Genomic DNA, 20,931 nt, shown 5'->3' on the forward strand with positions numbered 1-20,931 from the left:
CCCCTGGTTCTCGTCTTACCTACCAGTGGAAACAAGTTTCCTGCCTCTGTCTTATCTGTCCATTTCATAATTTTATATGCTTCTAAAAGATATCCTCTCATTCCTCTGAATTCCAGTGAGTACGGTCCCAGGCAACTCAATCTCTGCTCATAGTCTAACCCCCTCATCTCTGGAATCAACCTGGGGTACCTCCTCTGCACCGCTTCCAAAGCCAGTATATCCTTCCTCAAGACCAGAACTGCACGCAGAACTCCAGGTGTGGCCTCACCGGTACCCTGTACAGTTGCAGCATAACCTTCCTGCTCTTAAATTCAATTCCTCTAGCAATGAAGGCCAACATTCCATTTGTCTTACATAGAAACAAAGAAACAAAAAAAACCTACAGCACAATATCTTCAGCCCACAACACTGTGCTGAACATGTAATTACTTTAGAAATTACTTTGGGTTACCCATAGCCCTCTATTTATTGAATCCCTCTATTTTTCTTCTTGATAGCCTGCTGCACCTGCAAAGCAACCTTTTGTGATTCATGCACAAGCACACCCAAGTCCCTCTGCACAGAATCATGCTGCAATTTTTTTACCATTTAAATAATAATCTGCTTTTCCATTTTTCCTTCCAAAGTGGATGACCTTGGATTTACCAAAATTGTACTCCATCTGCCAGACCCTTGCCCAATCTTTTAACCTATCTATATCTGTCTGCAGACTCTCTGTATTTTCTGCACAATTTATTTTTCCATTCAATTTAGTATCATCAGCAAACTGAGATACACTACACTCGGTCTCTTCTTTCAGATTATTAATGTATATCGTGAACAGTTGTGGGCCCAGCACTGACCCCTGTGGCACACCGCTCACCACTGATTGCCAACTAGAATAACACCCATGTATCCCAATTCTCTGTTTTCTATTAGTTAACCAATCCTCTATCCATGCTGATACATTACCCCCAACTCTATGCATCCTTATCTTATGGATAAATATTATGCAGCATCTTATTGAAGAACTTCTGGAAATCCAAGTAAATTCCCCTCTATCTACTGTACTTGTTATATCCTCCAAAGAATTCCAGTAAGTTTGTCAAACAGATTCAGATTCAGTTTATTGTCATTTATAAACCACAAATACAATGCGGTTAAAAAATGAGACAACGTTCTCCGGAATGATATCACGAAAAAGCACAAAACAGACCACACAAGAAAAACCACATAACGTTTGGCAATTCCCAGTCCAGAGTCCGGAGAGCCTACTGCGTATCGATATCGCGCTACCGTCTTAGCACGTTCCCTGGAAAGGAACTACAAACCCATCAGACAAAACTAAAGCTACAAGACCTACACAAAACCATATAGTTATAGTTAACATATAGTTTCAACAGTGCAGACATTACCATAATTGATAAAAGACTAACTGACAAAGACCACATAATTATAACACATAGTTTCAACAGTGCAAAGCAATGCCGTGATCTGATAAAGAGCAGCCCATGGCACGGTTTAAGAGAAAGTCTCAAAGTCCTGACAGCCCATCATCTCACGCAGACGGTAGAAGGAAGAAAAACTCTTCCTGCCATGAACCTCCAGCGCTGCAGCTTGCCGATACAGCACTCTGGGAGCCCCGACCACAGCCAACACCGAGTCTGTCCGAAAACTTTGAGCCTCCGACCATCCCTCCAACACCGAGCACCATACCTGCCGAGCGCTTCGACCCCAGCACCGGCCGCCAAGCAACAGGCAAAGCCAAGGATTCGGGGCCTTCCTCCCGGAGATTTTTCCGATCGCACAGTAGCAGCGGTAGCGAAACAGGCATTTCAAAAGTTTCACCAGATGTTCCTCTGTGCTTTACATGTCCATCTCCATCAAATCAGGATTGTACACGGCATCCTACTTGACAGATTACAGATATTCATTCCAAAGTGGCCGCTGCATCGCGCTGCCATCCTGCAGACATCTTGCAAACAGGACCTACCTTTGTTGAATCCATGGTGCGTCTGCCTGATGGATCCATTTCTTTCCAGATACCTCACTATTTCTTCTTTAATGATAGCTTCAAACATTTTCCCAACTACAGATGTTTAACTGGCCAATAGTTATCTGCCTTTTGCCTACATCCTTTTTTGAACAGTGGTGTGACATTCACAGTCGTCCAATCCGCTGGGACCGATCTAGAGTCCATAGGATTTTGGTAAATTATCACCAAAGCCTCCACTATAACTTCCGCCATTTCTTTCAGTACCCTGGGATGCATTCCATCAGGACCAGGGGACTTGTCTATTTTCAGACCCACAGGAGACAAGGGCCCCTCCTGTCTTCTCCTATCATTTTGGATCTCCCCCTCCCCCTCCCACTTTCAAATCACTTACTATCTCTTCTTTCAGTTAGTCCTGACGAATGGTCTTGGCCCGAAATGTCAACTGTACTTCATTCTATAGATGCTGCCTGGCCTGCTGCATTCACCAGCATTTTGTGTGTGTTTCATAAAATTACTATTCTGATCTTCCAGAGAACCAGTTTTGTCCCTTGCTATGCTTTCACTCTTATTATATCTGTAGAAACCCTTAAGATTCTCCTTCATTTCATCTGCTAGAGCAATCTCATGTCTTCTTTTAGCCCTCCCAATTTTCTGTTATCTTGCCTTTTATTCTGACAGGAGTTTATAAATTTATACTTTCAAAATTTCACTTTTGAAGGCTTCCCATGTACCAAGTACACCTTTGCCAGAAAACAACGTCCCAATCCATACTTAGCAGGTTCTTTCTGAGACCATCAAAATTGGCCTTTCTCCAATTCAGAATCTCAACCCGAGGACCAGACCTGCCCTTTTCCGTAATTACCTTGAAATTAATGGCATTAAATGCAAAGTGTTTCCCTACACAAGCTTATGTCACCAGCCCTGTCTCATTCCCTAATTGGAGACCTGGTATTGCATTCACCCTATTTGGGACCTCTATGTTCTGATAATGGAAGCTTTCCTGAACACATTTGACAAATTCTTTCCCATCCAGCTCTTTAACTGTATGGGAGTCCCAGTCAATATGTGAAAAATTATAATCACCTCCCACCACAACCTTATGTTTCTCACAACAGTTTGTGATCTCTCTACAGATATGCTCCTTTAAATCCTGTGGATTATTTGGTGGTCTATGATATAATCACAATAATATGGTCATACATTTCTTGTTCCTCATTTCTACCCATAAAGCCTCACTAGACAAGCTCTCCAGTCTGTATTGATTGAGCACTGGCATGACATTTTCCCTGACTAGTAATACCACCCCTCACCCTTAAATTCCTCCCACTCTATCATGTAGAAAACAACTGAACCCGAGAACAATTGAGCTGCCAGACCATAATTGCCTACACATCATATGTTATGGCACGTAGTGATGACGATGATTAGAGGTTCAGGGGTAATCCTGATTTTAGCTTATAGAATTATGAATGGCATACATAGTCTTTTTCCCATGGTGAAAATGTCAAGTTTAAGGTGAAAGTGGGAGTATTTAAAAGGAATTGCAGAGCAAGTTTTTTTACACAGTTAGGTGCCAGAAGCAGGCTAAGCTTGTAAATTTTATCAATACCTCTAACTTCCACCCAGCCCTTAAATTAATTTGATCCATCTCTGACACCTTCCCTCTGATTTCTCTGTCTCTATCTCTGGAAACAAATGTCAACCAACATCTTTGATCGAGGAATGACTGCACAGGCACATGAACGTCAGCGAGTTAGACCGGAGGGAAGACAACTTTATAGAGTAGAGGTATCAGAGCAGGAGGGCTTTGGCTCAATGGGGCTTCGGCAATAACGGGTCAAGGCGAGGTACATTACTTGTATAGAATAGAAACAGGAAGTACGTCTGTGAGGTGGGTGTTCTGTGCTCGGTGTCAGATATGGGAAGTCTGGGAGACTCCCAGCCTCCTGAAAGGCCACATCTGTGCCAGGTGTGTCAAGCTGCAGCTCCTTAGGGACCGCGTTAGGGAACCGGAGATGCAGCTTGATGACCTTCATCTGGTCAGGGAAAGTAAGGAGGTGATAGAGAGGAGCTATAGGCAACGAGTCACACTAGAGCCTCGGGAGACAGATAAGTGAGTAACAGTCAGGAGAGGGAAGGGCAAGGGTCAGATACTAGAGAGTACCCCTGTGGCTGTCCCCCTTAACGATAAGACCTGCTGTTTGAGTACTTGTAAGTGGGACGGCCTACCTGGGGGAAGCGACAGTGGCTGCTCCTCCAGCACAGAGTCTGGCCTTGTGGCTCAGAAAGGTAGGGGAAGGAAGAAGGCAGCAGTAATGGGGACTCTATTGTTAGCAGGTCAGACAGGTGATTCTGTGGATGCAGGAAAGAAACAGGGATGTTAGTTTGCCTCCCAAGTGCCAGGGTCTGAGATGTTTCTGATCACGTCCATGATATCCTGAAGTGGGAAGGTGAATAGCCAGAGGTTGTGGTACATATTGGTACCAACGACATAGGTAGGAAAAGGGAGGAGGTCCTGAAAACAGACTACAGGAAGGAAGTTGAGAAACAGGACCTCAAAGGTAGTAATCTCGGGATTACTGACTGTGCCACCCAACAGTGAGAATAGGAATAGAATGAGGTGGAGGATAAATGTGTGGCTGAGGGATTGGAGCAGGGGATAGGGATTCAGATTTCTGGATCATTGGGACCTCTTTTGCGCAGGCGTGACCTGTACGAAAAGAACGGGTTGCACTTGAATCCCAAGGGGACCAATATCCTGGCAGGGAGGCTTGCTATGGCTGTTGGGAAGAGTTTAAACAAGAATTGCTGGGAGGTGGGAACTGAACTGAAGAGACGAGGAAGGGGCTGTTGGCTCACCTCTGGTCAGGGTGACTTACGTATCTGTAGGTCTTCCAGCTTTTTGAGCACCTTCTCTCTTGTAACAGTAACTGCACTCACTTCTCTTTGTTCACACACTACAACATCAGACATACTGCTAGTGTCTTCCACAGTGAAGACTGAGGCAAAATACTCAATTAGTTCATCAGCCATCTCCTTGTCCCCCAGTTTTATTTCTCCTGCCTCATTTTCTTGGGGTCCTATATACATTCTTATTTCTCGTTTATTTTTAACATAATTGAAAAAACTTTTACTATCCACTTTGATATTATTTGCTATATTTCATCTTTTCCTTTCTAATGATTTTTTTCAGTTGGTCTCTGTAGGTTTTTAAAAACTTCCCAATCCTCTATCTTCCCATTAATTTTTGCTTTGTTGTATGCCCTTTCTTTTGTTTATTCAATGGTTTTGACTACCTTTGTCAGCCACGGTTGTACTATTTTACCATTTGAGTATTTCTTCAATTTTGGAATAAGTGTGTCCTGCACCTTCCTCATTTTTCCCAGAAATGCACACCATTGCTGCTCTGCTGACATCCCTGCCAGCAGCTCCTTCCAATTTACTTTGGCCAACTCCTCTCTCATACCACTGTAATTTCCCTTACCCCACTGAAATACTGCTACATCAGACTTTAATTTCTCCCTATCAGATTTCAAGTTGAATGTAATCATATTGTGATTTGTATACCTTAAGCTCCCTAATAAACTCTAGTTCATTACATAACACCCAATCCAGTATAGCTGATCCCCAGGTAGGCTCAACAACAAACTGCTCCAAAAAGTTAACTCTTAGGCATTCAACAAACTCACTCACTTGAGATCCATTATCAACCTGATTTTCCCAATCGGCCTGCATGTTAAAAGCTCTCATGATGACCATAACATTGCCCTTTTGACTCACCTTTTCTATTTCCTGTTGTAACCTGTTGTCCACCTCCCAGCCACTGCTGGGAGGCCTGTATATAACTGCCATCAATGTCCATTTACCCTTGCAGTTTCATAACCTAAGCTACAAGGATTCAACATCTTCTGATCCTATGTCACATCTTTCTACTGATTAGATGCCATTCTTTACCAGTAGAGCCACATGAACTTAAGAGATGGAGAAAGGTGCTGTTGGTTCACAAATAGAAACATAGAAACATAGAAAATAGGTGCAGGAGTAGGCCATTCGGCCCTTCGAGCCTGCACCGCCATTCAGTATGATCATGGCTGATCATCCAACTCAGAACCCTGTACCTGCTTTCTCTCCATACCCCCTGATCCCTTTAGCCACAAGGGCCATATCTAACTTCCTCTTAAATATAGTCAGTGAACCGGCCTCAACTGTTTCCTGTGGCAGAGAATTCCACAGATTCACCACTCTCTGTGTGAAGAAGTTTTTCTTCATCTCGGTCCTAAAAGGCATCCCCTTTATCCTTAAACTGTGACCCCTCGTTCTGGACTTCCCCAACATCGGAAACAATCTTCCTGCATCTAGCCTGTCCAATCACTTTAGAATTTTATACGTTTCAATAAGATCCCCCCTCAATCTTCTAAATTCCAGTGAGTATAAGCCTAGTCGATCCAGTCTTTCTTCATATGAAAGTCCTGCCATCCCAGGAATCAATCTGGTGAACCTTCTCTGTACTCCCTCTATGGCAAGAATGTCTTTCCTCAGATTAGGGGACCAAAACTGCACGCAATATTCTAGGTGTGGTCTCACCAAGGCCTTGTACAACTGCAGTAGAACCTCCCTGCTCCTGTACTCAAATCCTTTTGCTATGAATGCCAACATACCATTTTGCCTTTTTCACCGCCTGCTGTACCTGCATGCCCACCTTCAATGACTGGTATACAATGACACCCAGGTCTCGTTGCATCTCCCCTTTTCTAATCGGCCACTGTTCAGATAATAATCTGTTTTCCTGTTCTTGCAACCAAAGTGGATAACCTCACATTTATCCACATTAAGTTGCATCTGCCATGAATTTGCCCACTCACCTAACCTATCCAAGTCATCCTGCATCCTCTTAGCATCCTCCTCACAGCTAACACTGCCACCCAGCTTCATGTCATCTGTAAACTTGGAGATGCTGCATTTAATTCCCTCGTCTAAATCATTAATATATATTGTAAACAACTGGGGTCCCAGCACTGAGCCTTGCGGTACCCCACTAGTCACTGCCTGCCATTCTGAAAAGGTCCCATTTACTCCCACTCTTTGCTTCCCGTCTGCCAACCAATTCTCTATCCACATCAATACCATACCCCCAATACCGTGTGCTTTAAGTTTGCACACTAATCTCCTGTGTGGGACCTTGTCAAAAGCCTTTTGAAAATCTAAATATACCACATCCACTGGCGCTCCCCATCCACTCTACTAGTTACATCTTCAAAAAATTCTATCAGATTCGTCAGACATGATTTTCCTTTCACAAATCCATGCTGACTTTGTCCGATGATTTCACCTCTTTCCAAATGTGCTGTTATCACATCTTTGATAACCAACTCTAGCATTTTCCCCACTACTGATGTCAGACTAACCAGTCTATAATTCCCCGGTTTTTCTCTCCCTCCTTTTTTAAAAAGTGGGGTTACATTAGCCACCCTCCAATCCTCAGGAACTAATCCAGAATCTAAGGAGTTTTGAAAAATTATCACTAATGCATCCACTATTTCTTGGGCTACTTCCTTAAGCACGCTGGGATGCAGACCATCTGGCCCTGGGGATTTATCTGCCTTTAATCCCTTCAATTTACCTAACACCACTTCCCTACTAACATGTATTTCCCTCAGTTCCTCCATCTCACTAGACCCTCGGTCCCTTACTATTTCCGGAAGATTATTTATGTCCTCCTTAGTGAAGACAGAACCAAAGTAGTCATTCAATTGGTCTGCCATGTCTTTGTTCCCTATGATCAATTCACCTGTTTCTGACTGTAAAGGACCTACATTTGTCTTGACCAATCTTTTTCTTTTCACGTATCTATAAAAGCTTTTATAGTCAGTTTTTATGTTCCCTGCCAGCTTTCTCTCATAATCTTTTTTCCCTTTCCTAATTAAGCCTTTTGTCCTCCTCTGCTGGTCTCTGAATTTCTCCCAGTCCTCAGGTGTGCCACTTTTTCTGGCTAATTTATATGTTTCTTCTTTGGACTTGATACTATCCCTAATTTCCCTTGTCAGCCACGGGTGCACTACCTTCCCTGGTTTATTCTTTTGCCAAACTGGGATGAACAATTGTTGTAGTTCATCCATGCGATCTTTAAATGCTTGCCATTGCATATCCACCATCAACCCTTTAAGTATCATTTGCCAGTCTATCTTAGCTAATTCACGTCTCATACCTTCAAAGTTACCCTTCTTTAAGGTCAGAACCTTTGTTTCTGAATTAACTATGTCACTCTCCATCTTAATGAAGAATTCCACCATATTATGGTCACTCTTACCCAAGGGGCCTCGCACGACAAGATTGCTTACTAACCCTTCCTCATTGCTCAATACCCAATCTAGAATGGCCTGCTCTCTAGTTGGTTCCTCGACATGTTGGTTCAGAAAACCATCCCGCATACATTCCAAGAAATCCTCTTCCTCAGCACCCTTATCAATTTGGTTCACCCAATCTATATGTAGATTGAAGTCACCCATTATAACTACTGTTCCTTTATTGCACGCATTTCTAATTTCCTGTTTAATGCCATCCCCAACCACACTACTACTGTTAGGTGGCCTGTACACAACTCCCACCAGTATTTTCTGCCCCTTAGTGATATGCAGCTCTACCCATATTGATTCCACATCCTCCAAGCTAATGTCCTTCCTTTCTATTGCGTTAATCTCCTCTCTAACCAGCAATGCTACCCCACCTCCTTTTCTTTCCTGTCTATCCCTCCTGAATATTGAATATCCCTGGATGTTGAGCTCCCATCCTTGGTCACCCTGGAGCCATGTCACTGTGATCCCAACTATATCATATTCATTAATAACTATCTGCACATTCAATGTATCCACCTTGTTACGAATGCTCCTCGCATTGACACACAAAGCCTTCAGGCTTGTTTTTACAACACTCTTAGCCCTTATACAATTTTGTTGAAAAGTGGCTCTTTTTGCTTTTTGCCCTGGATTTGCCTGCACTTTTACTTTTCATCTTACTACTTTTTGCTTCTACCCTCATTTTACACCCCTCTGTCTCTCTGCACTTGTTCCCATCCCCCTGCCACATTAGTTTAAAGCCTCCTGAACAGCAGTAGCAAACGCTCCCCCTAGGACATTGGTTCCAGTCCAGCCCAGGTGCAGACCATCCTGTTTATACCGGTCCCACCTCCCCCAGAACTGGTTCCAATGCCCCAGAAATTGCACCATTTTTCAAGCCACGTATTCATCCGAAATATCCTCCTATTTCTACTCTGACTAGCACATGGCACTGGTAGTAATCCAGAGATTATTACCTTTGTGGTCCTACTTTTTAGTTTATCTCCTAACTCCTTAAATTCACCTTGTAGGACCTCATAGAGTTTAAGAGTCGCGATGTAATGATGCAGCTCTATAAAACTCTATTTAGGCCACACTTGGAGTACTGTGTCCAGTTCTGGTCACCTCACTATAGGAAGGATGTGGAAGCATTGGAAAGGGTACAGAGGAGATTTACCAGGATGCTGCCTGGTTTAGAGAGTATGGATTATGATCAGAGATTAAGGGAGCTAGGGCTTTACTCTTTGGAGAGAAGGAGGAAGAGAGGAGACATCATAGAGGTATACAGGATATTAAGAGGAATAGATAGATTGGTCAGCCAGCACCTCTTCCCCAGGGCACCACTGTTCAATACCAAGAGGACATGGCTTTAAGGTAAGGGGTGAGAAGTTCAAGGGGGATATTAGAGGAAGGTTTTTTACTCAGAGAGTGGTTGGTGCCTGAGTCAGTGGTGGATGCAGATATACTAGAGAAATTTAAGAGACTACAGGTGTATGGACGAATTTAAGGTGGGGGTTTATATGGGAGACAGGGTTTAAGGGTCCGCACAACATTATGAGCCGAAGGTCCTATACTGTGCTGTACTATTTTACGTTCTATGATCTAAAGGTGTAATATTAACAGGGTTGTCATGGTGGGAGATTTTAACTTCCCAAATATTGATTGGCATCTCCCCAGAACGAGGGCTTTAGATGGGGTGGAGATTGTTAGGTTTTTCCTGACGCAATATGTAGATAAGCCTACAAGAGGACAGGCTGTACTTGATCTGGTATTGGGAAATCAACCAAGTCAGGTGTCAGTGGGAGAGCATTCTGGAGATAGTGATCACAATTCTATCTCCCTTACTGTAGCCTTGGAGAGGGATAGGAACAGATAAGTTAGGAAAACATTTAATTGGAGTAAAGGGAAATCTCTGGGAGGAAGGCCCCGAATCCTCGGCTTTGCCTGTTGCTTGGCGGCCGGTGCCGGGGTCGAAGCGCTCTGCAGAGAAGGTGCTCAGTGCTCGGTGTCGGGGGGCTGGTTGGAGGCTCGAAGATTTTGGACGGACTCGGAGTTGGCTGTGGTCGGAGCTCCCAAAGTGCTGTATCGGCAAGCTGCGGCGCTAGAGGTTCATGGCAGGAAGAGTTTTTCTTCCTTCTACCGTCTGCGTGAGATGATGGGCTGTCGGGACTTTGAGACTATCTTTTAAAACTGTGCCATGGACTGCTCTTTATCAGATTACGGTATTGCTTTGCACTGTTGAAACTATGTGTTATAATTATGTGGTCTTTGTCAGTTAGTCTTTTATCAATTATGCTTTTGTCTGCACCGTTGAAACTATATGTTAACTATAACTATATGTAACTATGTGGTTTTGTGTAGGTCTTGTAGCTTTAGGTTTGTCTGATGGGTTTGTAGTTCCTTTCTGGGGAATGTGCTAAGACGGTAGCGCGATATCGATACACAGCAGCCTATCCAGACTCTGGATTGGGGATTACCAAACGTTATGTGATTTTTCTTGTGTGGTCTGTTTTGTGCTTTTTTCTCGTGATATAATTCCGGAGAACGTTGTCTCGTTTTTAACTGCATTGTATTTGTGGTTATAAATGACAATAAACAATCTGAATCTGAATCTGATATGCAACTATCAGGCAGGAACATGGAAGCATAAATTGGGAACAGATGTTCTCAGGGAAATGTACGGCAGAAATGCGGTAAATGTTGAGTGGATGTTCGTGTGGTGTTCTGCAGAGGTACATTCCAGTGAGATGGAAAGGATGGTAGGGTACAAGAACCGTGGTGTACAAAGGCTGTTGAAAACCTAGTCAAGAAGAAAAGAAAAGCTTACGAAAGGTTCAAAAAACTAGGTAATGATACAGATCCAGAAGATTATAAGGCGAGCAGGAAGGAGCTTAAGAGTGAAATCAGGAGAGCCAGAAGGGGCCATGAGAAGGCCTGGGCAGGCAGAATTAAGAAAAACCCCAAGACATTCTACAAGTATGTGAAGAGCAACAAGATAAGATGTGAGAGAATAGGACCAATCAAGTGTGACAGTGGAAAGGTGTGTATGGAAACAGAGGAGATAGCAGGGGTACTTAATGAATACTTTGCTTCAGTATTCACTATGGAAAAGGATCTTGGCGATTGTAGGGATGACTTGCAGCGGATTAAAAAGCTTGAGCATGTAGATATTAAGGAAGAGGATGTGCTGGAGCTTTTGGAAAGCATCAAGTTGGATAAGCATCGGGCACCAGATGAGATGTACCCCAGGGTTCTGTGGGAGGTGAGGGAGGAGATTGCTGAGCCTCTGACGATGATGTTTGCATCATCAATGGGGAAGGGAGAGGGTCTGGAGGATTGGAGGGTTGCAGATGTTGTTCTCTTATTCAAGAAAGGGAGTAGAGAAAGCCCAGGAAATTATAGACCAGTGAGTCTTACTTCAGTGGTTGGTAAGTTGATGGAGAAGATCCTGAGAAGCAGGATTTATGAACATTTGGAGAAGCATAATATGATTAGGAATAGTCAGCATGGCTTTGTGAAAGGCAGGTCATGCCTTACGAGCCTGATAGAATTTTTTGAGGATGTGACTAAACACATTGATGGAGGTAGCACAGTAAATGTAATGTATATGGATTTCAGCAAGGCATTTGATAAGGTACCCATGCAAGGCTTATTAAGAAAATAAGGAGGCATGGGATCCAAGGGGACATTGCTTTGTAGATCCAGAATTGGCTTGCCCACAGAAGGCAAAGAGTGGTTGTAGACAGGTCAAAGTCTGCATGGAGGTCGGTCATCAGTGGTGTGCCTCAGGGATCTGTTCTAGGACCCCTTCTCTTCGTGATTTTTATAAATGACCTGGATGAGGAAGTAGAAGGATGGGTTAGTAAATTTGCTGATGACACTAAGGTTGGAGGTGTTGTAGATAGTGTGGAGGGCTGTCAGAGGTTACAGCGAGTCATCGATAGGATGAAAAACTGGGCTGAGAAGTGGCAGATGGAGTTCAACCCAGATAAATGTGAGGTGGTTCATTTTGGTAGGTCAAATATGATGGCAGAATATAGTATTAATCGTAAGACTCTTGGCAGTATGGACGATCAGAAGGATGTTGGGGTCCGAGTCCATAGGACACTCATAACTGCTGCGCAGGTTGACTCTGTGGTTAAGAAAGCATACTGTGTATCGGCCTTCATCAACTGTAGGTTTGAGTTTAAGAGCTGTGAAGTAATGTTACAGCTATATAGGACCCTGGTCAGACTCCACTTGAAGTACTGTGCTCAGTTCTGGTCACCTCACTACAGGAAGGCTGTAGAATCTGTAGAAAGGATGCAGAGGAGATTTACAAGAATGTTGCCTGGATTGGGGAGCATGCCTTATGAGAATATGTTGAGTGTTCTTGGTCTTTTCTCCTTGAAGTGGTGGAGAATAAGGGGTGACCTGATAGAGGTGTATAAGATGATGAGAGGCATTGATCATGCAGGTAGCAGAGGGCTTTTCCCTGGGCTGAAATGGCTAACACGATAGGGCACAGTTTTAATGTGCTTAGAAGTAGGTACAGAGGAGATGTCAGGGGTAAGTTTTTTACGCAGAGAGTCGTGAGTGTGTGGAATGGGCTGCCGGCAATGGTGATGGAGGCAGAGTCCTTTAAGAGACTCCTAGATAGGTATGTGGAGCTTTGAAATATAGAGGGTTCTGGGTAACCCTAGGTAATTTCTAAAGTAAGTACATGTTTGGCGCAGCATTGTGGGCTGAAGGGCCTGTATTGTGCTGTAGGTTTTCTATGTTTCTATAAACCTACGGATCCCACGGTTATTTTGACCATACCTCCTACCCAGTCTCCTGTAAAAATGCCATTCCTTTTTCTCAGTGTCTTGGCATCTGCCCAGTCTGATCCCAGGATGTGGCTTTCCATTTCATGAGAACAGAAATTTCCTTCTTCTTTCAAGAACAAGGTTTCCCTCCCTCCACTATTGATGCTGCCCGCATCGCATGTTCCCCATTTCCATTACAGCTGTGGTCACCCCGTTTTCCTGCTGCCTTACTAGTGATAAAGTTTCTCTGGTCGTTACCTTCTAGCATCTCCAAAGGGATCCTAGCAGGAAATATATCTTTACCTTCCCTCCCCCTCCACTTGATAGGGATTGTTCCCTCCATAATTCTCTAATCGGTTCGTCCTTCCCAGTAATTACCTGTGCAAGCGGCCTAAGTGCTGATACCTGCCCATACATCTCCTCCCTCCCCTCCATTCATGGGTCCAGGCAGTCCATCCAGGTGAGGCAACACTTCATCTGCAAAACTGCTAAGGTCATTTATTCCATAAGACCATAAGATATAGGAGCAGAAATAGGCCAGTTTGCCCATCAAATCTGCTCCACCATTTCATCATGACTGATTCAATTTTACTCTCAGCCCCAGTCTCTTGCCTTCTCCCCATATCACTTCATGCCCTGATCAATCAAAAATTTATTAACCACTGCCTTAAATATACATAGAGACTTGGCCTCTAGAGCTGCCTGTGGCAAAGAATTCCACAGACTTACCACTCTGGCTAAAGAAATTCCTCCTCATCTCCATTCTAAAAGGACGTCCCGGTATTCTGATGCTCTGTCCTCTGGTCTTAGAATCTCCCACCAAAGAAAACATCCTCTCCACATCCTGTCTTGTGAATTCTAGTGAATACAGGCCCAAAGCCATCAAACGCTCTTCATATGACAAGCCATTAAATCCTGGAACCATTTTTGTGAACCTCCTTTGAACCCTTTCCAGTTCCAGCACATCCTTTCTGAGATAAGGGGCCCAAAACTGCTCACAGTATTTCAAGTGAGGCCTCACCAGTGCTTGATATAGTCTCAATATTACATTCTTGCTTTTATATTCCAGTCTTCCTGAAATAAATAGTAACACCGCATTTGCCTTCCTCACCACAGACTCAACCTGCAAATTAATCTTTAGGGAATCCTGCACAAGGACTCCCAAGTCCCTTTGTGACACAGTTTTTTTGTATTTTTTTTTCCATTTAGAATATAGTCAACCTTTTCATTTCTCCTACGAAAGTGCATAACCACACACTTCCCAACACTCTATTCCATCTGTTATTCCTTTGCCCATTTTCTTAATCTGTCTAAATCCTTCTGTAGCCTCTCTATTTCCTCAAAAACACTTACCCCTCCACCTATCTTCATATCGTCTGCAAACTGTAACAAAGCCATCAATTCCATCATCTAACTCATTGACATATAACCTGTTAGAACAGATAGTGAGGTGGAGGAGGATAAAGGTCATGCGAGGACTGCTTGTGTGGACAGAAATCAAAGGTTTGTATGTGATAGAAATGTTCTCAGGTGCCAAACTGAAGAGACTGGGGAAGAGGCATCTGGCTCTCAAATAGAGAAAGATAGGAGACAGAGTGTAAGGGAGGATAGGCAGGTGATAGAGAAGGGACGCACTCAGACTGAAGGTTTGAGATGTATCTATTTTAATGCAAGGAGTGTTGTGAACAAAGCGGATGAGCTTAGAGCATGGATCAGTATTTGAGGATATGATGTGGTGGCCATTACAGAGACTTGGATGGCCCAGGGACAGGAATGGTTACTTCAAGTGCCGGGTTTTAGTTGTTTCAGGAAGGACAGGGAGGGAGGCAGAAGAGGTGGGGACATGGCCCTGTTGATCAGATATAGTGTCACGGCTGCAGAAAAGGTGGACATCATGGAGGGATTGTCTATGGAGTCTCTGTGGGCAGAGATTAGGAACAGGAAGGGGTCAATAACTTTACTGGGTGTTATTAACAGGTCGCCCAATAGTAACAGGGATATCGAGGAGCAGATAGGAAAACAGATCCTGGAAAGGTGTAATAATAACGGAGTTGGCGTGATGGGAGATTTTAATTTCCCAAATATAGATTGGCATCTCCCTAGAGCAAGGGGTTTAGTTGGGGTGGAGTTTGTTAGGTGTGTTCAGGAAGGTTTCTTGACACAATATGTAGATAAGCCTACAAGAGGAGAGGCTGTACTTGATTTGGTATTGGGAAATGAACCTGGTCAGGTGTCAGATCTCTCAGTGGGAGAGCATTTTGGAGATAGTGATCATAATTCTACTCCTTTACCATAGCATTGGAGAGAGATAGGAACAGACAAGTTAGGAAAGGAATTGGAGTAAAGGGAATTATGAGGCTATCAGGCAGGAAATTGGAAGAATAAATTGGAAACAGATGTTCTCAAGGAAAAGTATGGAAGAAATGTGGCAAATGTTCAGGGAATATTTGTGTGAAGTTCTGCATAGGTACGTTCCAATTAGACTGTGAAGTTATGGTAGGGTGCAGGAACCGTGGTGTACTAAGGCTGTAATAAATCTGGCCAAGAAGAAAAGAAAAGCTTACTAAAGCTTCAGAGAGCTAGGTAATGTTAGATATCTAGTGGATTATAAGGCTAACAGGAAGGAGTTTAAGAAGGAAATTAGGAGAGCCAGAAGGGGCCATGAGAAGGCCTTCATGGGAAGGATTAAGGAAAACCCCTAGGCATTCTACAAGTTTGTGAAGAGCAGGAGGATAAGACGTGAAAGAATAGGACCTATCAAGTGTGACAGTGGGAAAGTGTGTATGGAACTGGAGGAAATAGCAGAGGTACTTAATGAATACTTCAGTATTCAGTATGGAAAAGGCTCTTGGTAATAATAGTGACGACTTGGAGCGGATTGAAAAGCTTGAGCATGTAGATATTAAGAAAGAGGATGTGCTGGAGATTTTGGAAAGCATCAAGTTGGATAAGTCACCGGGACCGGATGAGATGTAACCCAGGCTACTGTGGGAGGCGAGGGAGGAGATTGCTGAGCCTCTGGCAGTGATCTTTGTATCATTAATGGGGATGGGAGAGGTTCCAGAGGATTGGAGGGTTGTGAATGTTGTTCCTTTATCAAGAAAGGGAGTAGAGATAGGCCAGGAAATTATAGACCAGTGAGTCTTACCTCAATGGTAAGTTGATGGAGAAGATCCTGCGAGGCAGGATTTATGAACAGAGGTATAATATGATAAGGAGTAGTCAGCATGGCTTCGTCAAGGGCAGGTCAGGCCTTACGAGCCTGATTAAATTTGTTGAGGATGTGATAAATAAATTGATGAAGGAAGAGCAGTAGATATAGTGTATATGGATTTCAGCAAGGCATTTGATAAGGTACCCCATGCAAGGCTTATTGAGAAAGTAAGGAGGCATGGGATCCAAATGGACATTGCTTTGTGTATCCAGAAATGGCTTACAAACAGAAGGCAAAGAGTGGTTGTAGACGGGTCTTATTCTGCTTGGAGGTTGGTCACCAGTGGAGTGCCTCAGGGATCTGTTCTGGGACCCTTACTCTTCATGATTTTTATAAATGACCTAGATGAGGAAGTGCAAGGATGTGTTAGTGAGTTTGCTGATGACACTAAGGTTGGAGGTGTTGTGGATAGTGTGGAGGGCTGTCAGAGGTTACAGCATGACATTGATAGGATGCAAAACTGGACTGAGAGTGGCAGATGGAGTTCAACCCAGATAAGTGTGAAGTGGTTCATTTTGGTAGGTCAAATATTATGGCAGAATATAGTATTAATGGTAAGACACTTGGCAGTGTGGAGGATCAGAGGGATCTTGGGGCTTGAGTCCATGGGACACTCAAAGTAGTTGCGCAGGTTGACTCTGTGGTTAAGAAGGCATACGGTGTATTGGCCTTCATCAATTGTGGAATTAAATTTAGGAGCTGAGAGATAATGTTGCAGCTATTTAGGACCCTGGTCAGATCCCACTTGGAGTACTGTGCTCAGTTCTGGTCTCCTCACTACAGGAAGGATGTGAAAGCCATAGAAAGGGTGCAAAGGAGATTTACAAGGATGTTGCTTGAATTGGGGAGCATGCCTTATGAGTTTTGTGGTTGGATGAAACTAAAGTGGAACTTTTTAGCCTCAAACTAAGTGGTACATGTATTATAAATGTAATACTGCACATCAGCCAGGTAACACCATCCTGACTGTAAATTATGGTGGAGATAGCATCATGCTATGGGGATGCTTTTCAGGAGCAAGACTAGATATCTGGTCAGGTTTGATAGGAAGATGAATTCTGCTAAATACAGAGAGATCCTGAATAAAAACCTTGTAGCCTCTCTGAGAAAGCTTAAACAGGTGAGAAAGTTTCTACAGGGGCACAACTGAGAGCATCCTGACTGGCTGCTTCACTGCCTGGTATGGGAACTGTACTTCCCGCAATCACAGGACTCTGCAGAGAGTGGTGTAGACAACCGAGTGCATCTGTAGATGTGAACTTCCCACTATTCGGGACATTTACAGAGACGGGTGTGTAAAAAGAGCCCAAAGGATCATTGGGAACCCAACTCACCCCAACCACAAACTGTTCCAGCTGCTACCGTCCGGGAAACAGTATGGCAGCATAAAAGCCAGGACTAACAGTCTCCGGGACAGCTTCTTCCACCAGGCCATCTGACTGATTAATTCACGCTGATACGATTGTATTTCTATGCTTTATTGACTGTCCTGTTGTACATACTATTTATTACAAATTACTGTAAAATGCACATTGTACATTTTGACGGAGACGTTACATAAAGTATGTGAAGGATCTAAGAAATAAAGTCAATTCAATTCATTTCAAGTTCGTCTTTCAGTTGGAGAACAACCCAAAGCACACTGCTAGAGCAACCATGGAGTGACTTCAAATGAAAAAAATTGATGTCTTTGAGTAGCCCATTCAGAGTCCTGATCTTAACCCAATCAAGCACCTCTGGCAAGACCTCAAGAATGCTGTCTACTGCCACTCTCCAACTAACCTGGCACAGCTTGAGCAATTTTACAAGGAAGAATGGGCAAATCTTGCTCCATCACTCTGTGTAAAGCTAATAGAGACTTATCCAAAAAGACTGCTTTCTGTAGTAGCTGCAAGAGGTGGTTCAATTAAGCATTGAGCAAAGAGGGATGAGTATTTTTGAACTGCTGACTTTTCAGTTTTTGGATTCTTAGTTTTTCATGCTTTTCAATTTTCCCTATTTTTTGGGCTCCACTATGAAAAAGCATGTGATTCACAAATAAAAATTCTCAGTTAAATTGATCAAAATACTATTCTTTTACGTGAACGCTTTTACAAAGCACTATAGATATGATAGTAGCAGTTAAAAAGACACATAAACAAGTAGGTAATCCAGGGATAAAGACTATGTGCATAAAGATACAATTAGTTTATATTCACACCATGGTCAGTTCAAATGTGATGAGCTCTAGGACCCAATCCTCTGCTGCACTATGTTATGTTCTGCCTTGCGTATTCAAGTGGACGATTTTGCATTCTCCCATAGCTGCCATGTTTTGCCTTCTCAATTGGTTTGTCTATATACATTTGAACCCTCTTTACATCCTCTTCCCAGCTGACAGTCCCTCTAGGTTTGTATCAACAGCACACTTGGAACTATCACAGTTCATCCATTTAGCTTAATCATAAATTGTGAAAATGCCTGGGACCCTGTGGTAACTTGCCAACAAGCTTTGACCTGTTTATTCCCACTCTTGAATCCCCATCACACAATTAGTTCTGATGTTATATCTGGATATTACCCTTGTACCCTGTACACCAAGTTACTGTGAGGAATCTATATATATAATTATAACCATATAACAATTACAGCACGGAAACAGGCCATCTCAGCCCTTCTAGTCCGTGCCGAATGCTTACTCTCACCTAGTCCCACTGACCCACACTCAGCCCATAACCCTCCATTCCTTTCCTGTCCATATACTTATCCAATTTTACTTTAAATGACAATACCGAACCTGCCTCTACCACTTCTACTGGAAGCTTGGTCCACACAGCTACCACTCTCTGAGTAAAAAAATTCCCCCTCATGTTACCCTTAAACTTCTGCCCCCTAACTCTCAACTCATGTCTTCTTGTTTGAATCTCCCCTATGTTCAATGGAAAAAGCCTATCCACGTCAACTCTATCTATCCCCCTCATAATTTTAAATATCTCTATCAAGTCCCCCCTCAACCTTCTACGCTCCAAAGAATAAAGACCTAACTTGTTCAACCTTTCCCTGTAACTTAGATGCTGAAACCCAGCTAACATTCTAGTAAATTTTCTCTGTACTCTCTCTATTTTGTTGACATCTTTCCTATAATTTGGTGACTGGAACTGTACACAATACTCCAAATTCAGCTTTACCAATGCCTTGTACAATTTTAACATTTCATCCCAACTCCTATACTCAGTGCTCTGATTTACAAAGGCCAGCATACCAAAAGCTTTCTTCACCACCCTATCCACATGAGATTCTACCTTCAGGGAACTATGCACCATTATTCCTAGATCACTCTGTTTTGCATTCTTCAATGCACTACCTTTTACCATGTATGTCCTATTTGGATTATTCCTACCAAAATGTAGCACCTCACACTTATCAGCATTAAACTCTATCTGCCATCTTTCAGCCCACTCTTCTAACTGGCCTAAATCTCTCTGCAAGCTTTGAAAACCTACTTCATTATCCACAATGCCACCTACCTTAGGATCATCTGTATACTTACTAATCCAATTTACCACCCCATCATCCAAATCATTAATATATATGACAGACAACATTGGACCCAGTACAGATCCCTGAGGCACACCACTAGTCACCGACCTCCAACCTGACAAACAGTTATCCATCACTACTCTCTGGCATCTCCCATCCAGCCACTGTTGAATCCATTTTACTACTTCAACATTAGTACCTAACGATTGAACCTTCCTAACTAACCTTCCGTGCGGAACCTTGTTAAAGGCCTTACTGAAGTCCGTATAGACAACATCCACTGTTTTACCCTCATCAACTTTCCTCATAACCCCTTCAAAAAATTCAATAAGATTTGTCAAACATGACCTTCCACGCACAAATCCATGTTGACTGTTCCTAATCAGACCCTGTCTATCCAGATAATTATATATACTATCTCTAAGAATACTTTCCATTAATTTACCCACCATTGACATCAAACTGACAGGCCTATAATTGCTAGGTTTACTCTTAGAACCCTTTTTAAACAATGGAACCACATGAGCAATACGCCAATCCTCTGGCACCATTCCCGTTTCTAATGACATTTAAAATATTTCTGTCGGAACCCCTGCTATTTCCACACTAACTTCCCTCAAGGTCCTAGGGAATATCCTGTCAGGACCAGGAGATTTATCCACTTTTATATTCCTTAAAAGCGCCAGTACTTCCTCCTCTTTAATCGTCATAGTTTCCATAACTTCCCTACTTGTTTCCCTTACCTTACACAATTCAATATCCTTCTCCTTAGTGAATACCGAAGAAAAGAAATTGTTCAAAATCTCCCCCATCTCCTTTGGCTCTGCACATAGCTGTCCACTCTGATCCTCTAAGGGACCAATTTTATCCCTCACTATCCTTTTGCTATTAATATAACTGTGGGAACCTTTTGGATTTATTTTCACCTTACTTGCCAAAGCAACCTCGTATCTTCTTTTATCTTTCCTAATTTTTTTCTTAAGATTCTTCTTACATTCTTTATATTTCTCGAGTACCTCATTTACTCCATGCTGCCTATATTTATTGTAGATATCTCTCTTTTTCCTATCCCTTGAAAACCATGGCTCTCTCAAACTTTTAACC

At 43.0% G+C, this 20,931-nt stretch overlaps 1 protein-coding gene across 4 annotated transcripts in view; it reads left to right on the forward strand.

Annotated features, from left to right (window-relative positions):
- pknox1.1 (pbx/knotted 1 homeobox 1.1) overlaps positions 1-20,931 on the forward strand; it is a 228,454-nt gene that overhangs the window by 87,530 nt on the left and 119,993 nt on the right. The window lies entirely within an intron of this gene.

The sequence above is a fragment of the Hemitrygon akajei genome, chromosome 5 (genome assembly GCF_048418815.1).
Source record: "Hemitrygon akajei chromosome 5, sHemAka1.3, whole genome shotgun sequence".
In the NCBI taxonomy this organism is placed as follows: domain Eukaryota; kingdom Metazoa; phylum Chordata; class Chondrichthyes; order Myliobatiformes; family Dasyatidae; genus Hemitrygon; species Hemitrygon akajei.